The sequence below is a fragment of the Raphanus sativus genome, chromosome 5 (genome assembly GCF_000801105.2).
Source record: "Raphanus sativus cultivar WK10039 chromosome 5, ASM80110v3, whole genome shotgun sequence".
Taxonomy (NCBI): domain Eukaryota; kingdom Viridiplantae; phylum Streptophyta; class Magnoliopsida; order Brassicales; family Brassicaceae; genus Raphanus; species Raphanus sativus.
The window spans coordinates 22,094,158-22,107,167 of record NC_079515.1 but is presented as its reverse complement, the minus strand read 5'-3'; the positions used below and the strand labels follow the sequence as shown (position 1 = coordinate 22,107,167).

General features: G+C 30.2%; 1 non-coding gene across 1 annotated transcript; it reads right to left on the bottom strand.

Moving 5' to 3' along the window:
- Positions 1-910: 910 nt before the first annotated feature.
- On the bottom strand, positions 911-984 carry TRNAI-UAU (transfer RNA isoleucine (anticodon UAU)). The gene has a single exon. It is a non-coding gene; the product is annotated as a tRNA-Ile (tRNA).
- Positions 985-13,010: the final 12,026 nt, after the last annotated feature.

Here is a 13,010-nt window from a genome sequence, read left to right as displayed (position 1 = left end):
ATTTTAAAGGTTAAATAAAACAGAAAATATTATATTCAAAAATTTATAGTAAATAAAATATATCTATGTTTTAATAAATCTGATTTCTAGCCATATAAACTATTATGTTTTAATAAATAATAATAAATCGGCCTGCCCTGACCCGTCCATGGACAATGTGGGTCGAATCAATTTTTTTATTCAAAAATTCAATCCGCATAACCCGCAGACCAAAAACTTTATACCCAAACCCGTCCCGCCAAAACCCGCGGGTAAACCGCTTGATCCGCAGATAATAATATTTATATCAAAAATAATTATTTTAATTATATATTAATTATGTTTTTAAAAAAATAATATTAAAATAATGCATTTATAACTAAAATTATATAAATATTATTTCTTTTTACGAAAATAATTATTTTTTAGAAAGAAAACAGTTTTTTAAAAAAATCATTTTTATAAATTTGCGGGTGTACGAGTATCCGTGACTCATATTCTGCTAACTCGCATCCGTGCCGCTTAAATTAATCTCAATCGACACCCACATCCGCAAATAAAAAAATTAAATCAATCGAACCGCATCCGCTCTGCGGCGGATCAAATGACCTGCGGGCTTTGATTAAAATTCCCAGCTCTAGTTGTTGATGTGGATGCTGTACACAACACTATTCAAATCTTTAGTTTGAATTACAAAGCAATCAGGCTTTATTTTTTTTTTAAAGCTGTCCACAGCGATTTAGTGTAGAAACATGGAGACAAATGGTTTAGAAAGCTAAATACTTGCAGCCCATGTTTTCTAAGCTTTCCAAAAAAATATTACGCACTAAATCGCGCTTAACTGCAGAGTTCTGATGGGATCCGGTGCATTAGTGCTGGTATGATCGCATCTAAGCAGGCTAATGTGTATGGTAAAAATTTAGAAAGAAAATGGTCCCGGCGGGGCTCGAACCCGCGACCTTCGGCTCATAAGACCAACGCTCTAACCAACTGAGCTACGGGACCATTTGATAACATCTGTGACATTAAAATATTAATTTCTGAGATCTAATGATACATGGTAATAATTCCAGTAGTTAATTTAATTCTACTTTCATGATCATCAAATTTGGAAAAATGGGTGAAAAAGCGGTACAAAAGCTCTCTCGTGTGAAATCCTAAGGCCGGCCGCCGCCGCCTCTCGCGGTCACTGGAACTACTCTTAAATTCTTTGTTTTCCATGTCTGCTCACGGATCCTTTCTTCTTCTCCATTTAAAGTAGTCTGCTTTACCATGTTTGTTTCAGATCAGTTTGAAGAGCCTTTTATTTTTCAGATCTGATGAACCTTTGGTAGATATGTGGGCGTGGAGCGGTTTTCTCGGTGGTGTATAAGGGTTCACCCTTGTCCGGTCTCCATCTGCGTCTTTGATCAAGGTAAAATTTCAAGCTTTGTGGTTCTCCTGTGATGTTGTAGCTGTTTCACAGCCTGTTTGGAGTGGTTCTGCGACAATTTGAGAGGGTTGAACCCGGTAAATCTCTCTTGGATTTTGGGGTTGGCTTAACTAATCTTTGATTCAGAAACAGTATAGTAGTGCCGTGGTTGTGTGTGGTGAGAAGGTGAAGGTCACGCTCCTTGAGATGAAGATGGTTTCAGGTTACCTCTTTATCTCCTGTTACGAAGTTCTGTTTCTCGCTCCTTGAATAAGTGTTCTTCCTGGGTGCTTTTAATCTCTGTTTTTCTCAATGGCTTCGTATGGTGAAGCAATATAACGAGGTTGAGGTGTGGAGATCTCTAGATGAAGGTACGGTTGAGGTGTAGGCGTTGTTGTTCGATAGTTGTCATCGTAAAAAATGGCATCAGATGAGGTCTTGATGGTTCTGGCGTTGTCATTGTGAACTTGGGGTTCAAATGAAGTCTCTGCTCTTCTTGGAGGCCTATGCGTTACGTGCTACATGGCAAGAAATTTGGCTAGTCATATATTATTAAGGCTTTGCTCTTTCTATCTAATATTGATTTGTTTCTGGGTTTGTCGAAGGAGTTTGGGAATTTGTTTATGTATCAGTTGTTCATGTGGCACCCGTGTGTTTGGGTTTTTGATCCCTGTTTTTTGGGTTTAGCTTCCAGGAAAGTTTATGTGTTCCACCGGCTTCAGTGTATCATCTTTGTATCTTTCTAATGTTATCTATGAAATTCAGATGGAAAAAAAATTATATTTTCTTGATTCATCTTTTTCTCTCTTCACCATTCTTCCCTAGCTTTTCATTCAACACATCATATCTAACTGTCGATTCTCTTTCCAATATCTATCAAAACTGTTCCTTCGGATACTTGATCAATTTTTCTAATTTTGTATTGGTTAGAACCTTAATTCTGAAAATAAAACAATATACTAGATACAAATTCACTTATACTTTATAGTTAATGTGAGTTTCAAACCCATATGAAACTTGACGTATATACAAACATAACAATATATCACTAGAAGTTGATACGCGTTCCCGTGCGGATGTTTTAACTTATGTTCAAAGTAAACTCATAAATCATTAGTTTTATAAAATGTCTATCAATTTTTTTTATGTTTTGTAAATTATATTAGAGGAGAATATATTGTTTATAATATAGATGTTTGATAATAATTTCTTTTCTTTGAACATAATATTATATTTAAATTTTTATAGTTTGATGCAATTTGATGTAACTGTGGTATTCATATATTAACTTCTTGCTTTTTTGTTTATTTATTTTTAAATAAAACAACATACTAAAAGTTTAATTTTTTGCATTAGTAATCTATGGATTATTATCAATTTTATGATATTTTGTTTTTTTTGAAAATTTTACTCCCAAAATATTTATATTTAACTAAACTAAATAAGGTAAAATTATATATATATATATATATTGTTTTATATAATATATACTATATATATTTCAGTTTGTGTTTTTATTTTAACCACAAAGAAACAACAACCATAATTTTGTTATAGCCGCTAATAACATAATACCGGTTTAATTAAAATGATTAATAGTTAAAATATGAATATCTGGTTAGATCAGCTTTAGAATTTTAATTAATTATTTTTAATTGATTTTAAATGCTATGGCAGAATCTGTATAAAAAAGAAGTATAAAAAGAAAGTATTTAATTTATTCTAAATGTAGTGGCTAAATCTGTAAACAAAAAGAAGTCTAAATCTGTAAATAAAAGGAATTACCAAAAACTACTTCAGTTTTAATAATATATATTAACTTTAAATATTGTGATAGAATCTGTGAAAAAAATATAAAAATGAAGTATTTAGTTATTTTAAATGTAGTGGTTAAATCTATAAATAAAATGAAGTCTAAATATGTAAATAAAATGAAGTAACAGAAGGTACAACAGTTTTAATAATATATATAATTAAAATAATTAATGGTCAAGATATGAATATTGATATGATTAAATAAGCTTTAAAGTTGTAACTAATATTTTTAATTGATTTTAAATGATGTGGCAAAATCTGTAAAAAGAAGTATAGAAAAAGTATTTAACTTATTCTAAATACAGTGGTCAAATCTGTATATAAAAAGAATTCTAAATCTGTAAATAAAAGAAATTACCAAAAGTTCCTTCAATTTTGATAATATAGATTAATTTTAAATATTGTGACAGAATCTTATATAAAAATGTAAAAATAAAATATTTAATTATTTTAAATGCAGTGGCTAAATCTATAAATAAAAATATCTAAATCTATAAAAAATGGAGTACCAAAAATACTTCAGTTTTAATAATATCAAAAAGGTACTTCAATTTCAATAATATAGATAATTAATTTATATTAATGATTTTGCGATGGTTCAATTTTTTACATTGTTGTTTTAAACCATTCAAAGAAATAATAACGTTTTGTTATATAAGACTGTTGAAAGTCATATTGTCAGCAAAAGACCACTTACATAACTTTCTAGTAAAGATGAATTTTCAACAGAAATCAAAGATTTGGTGTATGATCACCATCCACCAGGCAACACACAAGATTGAATAGTCGTTGTAAAGAAACTCATGTGCGTGGGTGGTGGGTCGTAACTCGTAAGCACCAACCAATAATTTGAATTTAGTTTTTAACATTTCATTCATATTTTTATTTTTCATAACCACATTGTGGGGGCTACAGCATTGACTTCTATGGCCTCCTAATTATAGTGCTAGTCTGCTAGACAAAATAGGCATCGGATCCTTGTGTTTTGCTCTATTTTTCTCTACAGATACATGGTTTTTGAAAATTTCACAGTAGACTATGAATACATGTAGTCTACTGTGAAATCTTAAAAAATCTTTATAATTGTAGAAAAAATAAATATAATAAATAGTTACCTAGAAAGGAAGTTTTCTCACATAAGTCTTGTATGAGAAGATTTACTTAACACTTTTAAAAGTTAAAAACATATTTTAAAGTTGAACATACAAGTTTTACAAAAACTAATGTAGAAAGACTTCCGAAAAGTCTCCTCTCATTAGCTAGAAACATTAATACACATGATGTTTGTATCCTAATAATTATCATCAATTAAATTATGAATTTCATTCACGAGCCCCAATATTAACTAATATACATTAGTTAACAAAAAATCCATTTGTTAATTCATTTAATTTCATTATGTTTTACAAAAATACATGAATTTCATTCCCTTCTAGGTACATATTTAATATTTCATTTTCTCTACAATTATAAAGATTTTTTAATATTTTTTTGTTAATTCATGTATATTAGTCAATATTAGGATTCGTGAATGAAATTCATAACTTAACTTGTGATAATTATTAGGTTAGACATTTATGTTTATTATTGTTTCTAACTAATGAGAGAAGACTTCTGAGAAGTCTTCTACATTATTTTTTGTAAGATTTCTATGTAAGTTTTCCGGCATAAGACTTCTAGAAAGTCTTATGTATAAGTCATTTTTGTATTTACAAATCTGCAAAGGAAGACATCCAGAAAAATCTACTCTACAAAAAAAATTTCATGAACTTTTTTGTAGTATGGGCTTTTTTGACTAAAATCTCAAAAATATCAGGAAAGACTTTTTTTTGAAGTATTCTCGAATAAACATGTTAGTTTGGAATTAACCAAATTGTGTCAGGAATTTTACTTTCTAGAGAAGACTTCCAGGGAAGTTTTCCTTTCAGTAAAAATTGTTTTAGGTTAATTTTGCAATTGATAATTAAAACTTAAATATTAAATTTTAACTAGAAGACTTCTAGAAAATTTTCCAAGATAACCAAAGGTTTGACCAAAATTACAAAATAAAATTCTGGAAGACTTCTAAGAAGTTTTCTAATTAAAATTAAATATTTAAGTATGATTTTAAATTGCAAAATTACACTAAGACGACTTTCACTGACAGTGAGAAGAATTCCACTGACACTCGAGAAGAATTTTGTAAAAATTAAAATTTCTGACACAAATCAGTCAATTATAAAATTAACATATATATCTAGAAATCGCCATTTTTTTGTTAACAAATAAAAGTTGGAAGATTTTCAGAGAAATCTTCTACAAAAACACACAAAAAAAAAAAAATCAATTGCAAAACTAACATATGCATTGACTAGAAGATTTCCATGTAAGTTTTGCTTACATTCTCCAAACACACATAACTTCACGACGAAAGTGACCCATTCGTTAATGACCAAGAACATGAGTTTTAATGTCTCTATGAACTTTGGTGGTTTGGTATATTGATGATAATGTCAATATTGTAAATACTTATGGAGATGAGGATAATAAAGTAAAAACTCATTTTTGAAAAAGAAAAAATATAATAATAGCATTTTCGTGATTAATCCAAACTTTTAAGATAAATATAGTAAATGAAACTTTAAAAAAAAAATCAAAACTTATTTGAAACAACCCCCTATAATATATTTATATATTTTTAATTCTTTTAATCATATATCTTGAGTTGTTAATTATTCTTGCATGATCTAAAGAGTCTCGAGAACTACTAAGTAAAATTAAATACAAATAGATTTTTGTTCTTCGTTTCTGTTTCCAGTATAAATTAAGCTTTAACTAAACTGTACCTTATTCACCTGACTAGTGAATCGTGAAACCCTAAATAAAAAGCTTTTGAGCCAAAATTTACTTCAAATATAACAGCAGTCATTCTTGCATAATCTTGGTAATAAACGCATTGTTGTTGGATACAAACATCAATAATTCAATACACACATATATATATTGTGTATACGTTCAAAACTCAAAAGGACAGACCCAATCTCTCATTGAGTTATTGGATTAAACAAATAAACAACAATACACAGAAAAAAATGGGTAGCCATAATTCATTATGGGCGTACCTAAAACTCATTGATGTCATAAAAGAACAAAGAATTATTTAGGCTTTGATTGGTATTTGGTAGTTTCCGGCGTAAATAGGAGTAATATTTTTTTTCTCCCGTCAAATTATATTAATATAAAGCTCAAAACCTGAATTCTTTACAAACATCAAAAACCCACATAACATACTGGGCTACACAACTAAAAAAACAACAAACCGGCCCTAAAGCCCACTACCACGAGCAACACCCCAACAATTAGGTCAGCCGTCGCCTGGGAAAGAGAGACCACGTGCCGACATTAACGAACATCAGGGACACGTGTAACGATCCCCCCTCTATGGCGCTGCATCGCTTCTTCTCCGGAGGACACGGCTGAGACCCACCAGCCGTCGCAAACCTCGGAACCAACCAACTGCTAACTCACTTCCATACTCGAGAGAAACTGGAACCGCGTCACCCATCACCTTCGATTAGTTTCAGACCACCGGAGAGCTTCATCGGGACATACCCGAGATCTCAACCCGAGGCATCGCGGTCCCCCCATCTTCATCACCATCGCTTAACTAAACGGAGAGCATTCATCGAAGAACTCGAGATCTCACCATATCCGAAACCAACCCCATAACCAAAACAACACTTGGACCATCACCGGAGCATAGGGAGCCTCCGCCTAAAGAGAAACCTAGAGCCGGCTATTCTCCTTTAAAAGAAAGGAGCAACAACGGAGCGCCTACGCCGACCGTCCACCAGGAAGATAAGTGCGACGACAGAAGGAAGCTTTGAACACATTGTTAAAACGGAGACCAGACCGACAGAAAGATTCACTCAAAGGATATTTTTTTCTCTTCTCTCTCTTCTCTCAATCAAAACATACTACCAAAATGGGAGTAATATAAAAAGTGGAAATGAGTAGAAAAAAAATAAATGGGAAAGAGAGGGGAAAAAAATGTTGTTGTGTTCACTATGTCTGGCTAAACGACGTTGAATGTATGTTTTTCACTTTTGAAACAGTAATAAAAGTAAACTAGATGATAACCCGCGCCATGCGCGGGGTGAGTTTTTTAAAATATGTTGTATCGAAATATTACAATTAGAATGCATTTTGTTATCAAGATTTTTTTTACATTTGATTTGGGGTGAACATTCGGATACCATTTGGTTCAGTTTGGTTTGGTTCGGTTCAGTTATGTTTCGATTTTTTGTGAGTTCGATCCGGTTCGGATCTGCGGGTTCGGTTTGGGTTTGGACTCAGATAACTCATTTTATTTAAAAAAAAAAATTCGTATATACTTTAAATTTCTCAAAATATAAAAATAAAAAATATTTATAACATATAAATGTGTATAATGCAAGCTAAAATACTTAAACTTAACATAAAATTTGGTTAGCTTCAATATTCGGATAAGAAATCAATAGATATTTGAAGTATTGGTATTTTGAATATCATTTAACTATTTTAATCATGTATTTTTAACTATTTGTAAATATTTTCAAGTATTTTGGACAGCTTAATAACATTTTATATATTTTGTATATTCTTTTAGATATTAAATTCTAAAAATAATTAATATATTTAAGTATATAAATCTGGTTTCGATATATTCGATATCCGAAATATTTCGTTTCGGATCAGGTTCCGTTCTAAAAAATATCATTTTAATAACATATTACAATTTTTGGTAATTTATAGACGTTTTAAAAAAATTAAAATATAACATATATGAAAAAATTATTTTTTAAAAATATGTTTAAGTGATTTTTTTTGATAATATTAACTAAAATAAAATGTAGAGGATACAAATTTTCTTATCAAATATTTTGATTTGTAATCATTAATTATCATATATACGTTAATCATACTCCCTCCGTTTCAAATTATATGTCGTTTTGGAGCAAAATTTTCGTTTCAAAATAAGTGTCGTTTTATGATTTCAATGCAAAATTTATTGACTTTTTAATCTAATCTATTTTTCTATTGGTTGAAATCTAATTAGATGTATTGGTAATGATGTTTTTATCTAGTAAATATACAAAATTAAATGTTTTATTAATCTGTGTGCCGTAGTCTAGAACGACAAATAAATTGAAACGGAGGGAGTATTAGGTAATTTCGTAGCTTTTATTTAAGGAAAGAAACTTACGTAGCTTTTATTTAAGGAAAGAATTTAAGACTACTAATTAATATGATAATTAGTTTAATAAAAAGTATAATATATATTTATATGGACCAACATATTTTTCTAAGGATTTCTGAAAATCATCCTAGTGATGACACGTGGCTACAAAACATGTTGTAATGTTCCAGGATTAATATATAGGGGATGGGAGGAAATGTCTTTCCACTTGATTGGTAAATTTTAGGAGTAAGTTGGAGTAATAATGTTTTCTTTTTCAAAAAAAAAAAAAAATGTTTTCATCACCATTATGTGCTATACAATCACGGCTTTAATCTGGGAAATAATGAAAAAAAAAACGTCTCATGCTAGTTTCCACACACCGAAACCTTTATCCAAACATATAAATTAAAATGTATTTTCTATGTGTCACTTTAAGACCATTTCCAATGTATTTTGCTATTTTCACCTCTAAAATAGGGAAATTCTATAATAGAGGTGAGATATGCTCCAATGTATTCCCCTAAAATAACAATCTCTAAAATATAGAGTAAAAAATAGAGGAATGCTATTTCTTCCTCTATAAATAGAGGAAAAAATAGAGATCTATATTATAGAGAAAAAAATAGAAGTGGATTGGAGTAATTTCACCTCTAAATGCTATTATAGAGGTGAAAATAGCAATGTGTTGGAGATGCTCTAAATGGTTTTTAAGATTTTTTTCACATGGATTAAATAAATATTAATTTCTATACAATTTATTTTGGTTATATAAAAAATTATTAAATAAAACTATTTCGATCAATTAAAAAACTCAGTATTTAATAATTGATCAAAATTTCAAATGTATTAAATTATATCTAGAATAGTGAGAATATCAACTATTTTGAAACAAAAGAATTTTTGAACACTTCTTAAAATGATATAGAGCGAGAGTAATATGTTAATTACCAAACTTAAGTAACAGTAGTTTTGTCGTAATGACCATCGCTTGATATTCCAACAATATGCCCTGTAAGAAAACATATGGCTCTATCAGTCTTGTCCCGAAGAGCCCATGTTTTTTGGCACCTGTACCGGTACTAGGTGATTGAGAATTTGAGATGTCATGCAATGTGACTTCTATAATTTTCTTAACAAAAAAAAAAATTCTTTAACAAAAATTCAAAATCTTTTTTTTTTGAGCAACAACAAAAATTCAAAATCAAAATGCAGGAAAACTTAAAAACTTGTAAGCACACGCACGCATATGTAGTGCAGGGTGGGGCCAGACAGTTTTTTTTCTTTCATATTTGGATGGTGGAGATGTACTCGACACTGATGTTTCAGACCTCTATGTCTGTCAGATTCCCAATAACCAGTCATTTTAATGATAGCATGCAACACGGAGGTGTATTCAATTTTAATATTTTCAAAACGTATATGATTTGATATGTTAACTGCCAGCCTAAATAGTTTTCATCACTTTGTAAATTTATAATAGATGAATGTTTTCTGGCGACAAAAAAATGAATGTCTGTGTTCGTGTCACGTACGTATCTCAGATCAAATAATATGACTTTTTCAAAAATCTCACAAACGCCGGGCTTCAAAACATATATGTTTCTAACCCTTATCAAACGTAAGTTTTTGATATATTTGGATTTTTGTAGTAAAAAGTTAAAAACGAAATATTTTCACTTTAGATCACATTCATCATCTTTATTTACATCCTAGGACATATTGTTATACCAAGAAACTTTTTTTTTATGTCAAAAAAAAAACCAAAAAACTTTTTAAAAAAACTAAAAGTAGATTCTAGATAACTCATAACTATTTTGTTGGATTCCAACTGGAGAGATGCCAGCTAAATTTTTTTAGGCGGGCTCTCTCTCTAACCATTAATTTTGATAAAATATAAATAACTAAGATTCAGTGGGGGTTATTGGTTCTAGTACTTTAATGGATTTAGAAATTTCAATGGATTTGGAAACTTTTGACAAATCCACTGATTTTAAAATCAAATAAACGGATTTCATAAGAATTCAAATAGATTTCAAAATCAAGTAAGTAGATTTACTATAAATTAACCAAATGGATTTACGAGAGATGAGACAAGCTTGTTAGTATTGTTTTTGTTTGGATTCAGTATGAGAAGAAAGCTTATACTCCATAGGCTCAAGCTCAAAGAAACATTTTGGAGGAAAGAAATGTTTAAAATGGTTAACATGCAAGACGCTGAGTGACGTCAATGATTATCTTCGTTTTAAACAGTGAGCCGTCAGTCTTCATTTTTAGATTCATAGTGGATTGTTTGAACTACAATCTCCTTTCTGTATTTTATCTGGGAAATTTAATTTTTACAATGTAGAAAGTGTTATTGATTAACTCATTTCAATCAGAAAGCGTTGTATATTGAAAAAAAATCAAGCACTACAAAATTAACAAAGGCAACAGAAAAAAGCTAAACTTGAAAAATTATGGTCAGTTTACTAATGTGTTCCTTTGTAAAATTACAAAATTAACATGTAATTTTACGTACAGCTTTAGTCCTATTATTCAGGATGTCATGATGAGGTTGGATGGAGAAGAACCTAATGTGTTCTGATGAAGTTGTAGATGTAGGTGGTGTGGGGTTCATCTTTTCGTGAACAGAAAATAAATTGTGATGTTGAGAAATTTTTTTTAAAAAAGTCAATATTACAAATCCAAGGAAAATAACAAGGTTTACTTTTGTATTTGTTCCTTTGTATTTTGAGAGTAAAACTCCTTGCAAATCCATTGAAATATAATTTCAAATCAAATCCTTAAATAAATCCTTATTATCGAATAACACTTGATTTCAAAATCTATTTTAAAATCATATAACCAATAACACTAGATTTACATAGAGATTTTAAAATCATAAAACTAATAACACTTGATTTGGTTTGGATTTATAAATCCATTAAAATATACAAACCAATAACACCCTCTGTCAACTAAGCATATCTTAAAAATATATATATCTGCTATTTTATTTCAACAATTCAATCAATTTATTTTCGACGGTCCATATCAAGTTTTTACTTTTCATCTTCTGTTCTTTACATCGTCATCTTCTGCAAAATTTTCATCAAAATTATTAACCTTTCTAATTAATCATGAAATTCCAACCCATCTGATTATTGGATTCTAAGTCCAGGTTTGTATACTAAGCTTGTTTAACCCTTTTTACTTTAACCCTATGAGTGGTTCTCTTCATATTCAATTATACGTATACACATGCACAACTCAGATAGTATACACAACCAAGTCGTATACCCTTTCTTAGTAGATTAGGTTCAGATAATTTCAGTGTAACTTCAGTGTATTGATGGTTTTCGTCTCCCTCTATGATTCACATATGTGTGCACATGTACAACTCAGATAGTGTACACAACAAAGTAGTACACCATTCCCTTTTTATACAAAAAACACATATTTTCAAAGTGCATAAATCGTTGTACATCTTTATACCTTGATACATGTATAGCTTCATACATGTATATACATACAAAGACTTTTCAAGTTACAAAGCAGCTCCTCCAAAGATTTCTCTTTCACGTTTTTGTATGTTTGTTTGTGTACTTGACATCGCTTTATAGATTTCGAGTTTTCCCATTTATTGTTGCACTACATAACACATGTATGCTTCCATTTTTGCTGTACGCATGGAATTTGCAATCTTTGTAAATAACTATCATAATTTTGAAGTTTAGACAAAGTTTATAACATTTTAGAGTCTTGTGTATATAATTTTCTTAAGTTTTTAAACTTGAAATAGACATGGACGTTGAATAATGTGTACATTGTTTTACCAGAACTGCAAAAAGTGGTTTACTATGTCATTCCATGTATTTATTACTCATCAATTCTATTTGTTTTTACACATGTACATCATTCTAATGCATCTTAACATTTTTTGTACATGGTTAATTGTTTTCTACTCCATACACTCCATCATCGGTAGCACAGTCAGCTGCAACCAAAAATACATAAAAAAAAAATTAATAAGCATTTGAGATTATGTACACATGTACAACATAAACATCATTTACGCTCTTGTTCATTAAAAATACCTACATCTTATAACATGTACACATGTACACCACATATGCAAGTGTAGAACCTACAACGTGTGTACACATGCACACCTACTAACCCGATGATCATGCTCAACATCTAACACATCAGGAAACAATAAATCTAGCAAACTTGAAAACAAACTGAAATTGTTCCCTAAACCCAAAATCGAAACCCTAAATCCGCGCAGATTGAAAAACTAGAAAAATCACATTTTGCTTTTTCCTTTGCTGCTCGCTTCTTTCTCGATGTCATGGTGTTTTTAGTCGGTCTCCACTTTCTAAAGGTCATGGCTCCGCCTCTGCAACACAACCACCCACTCATCCACATCTAATACACACTTTAGTTAAAACACAAAAACAGACCCAATTGAAAAACACAAAACTCACCATCGACTTTCTCTTTCTCTGCTAAATTCCTCCTCTCTGTCATTGTTGATTTTGCCTCAATTCACCGTCAAACTTCTGTCATCAGTAACTTCCTTCGTCGTATTCTCTTCTGAAACCGAAAATTAGGTTTAATTGA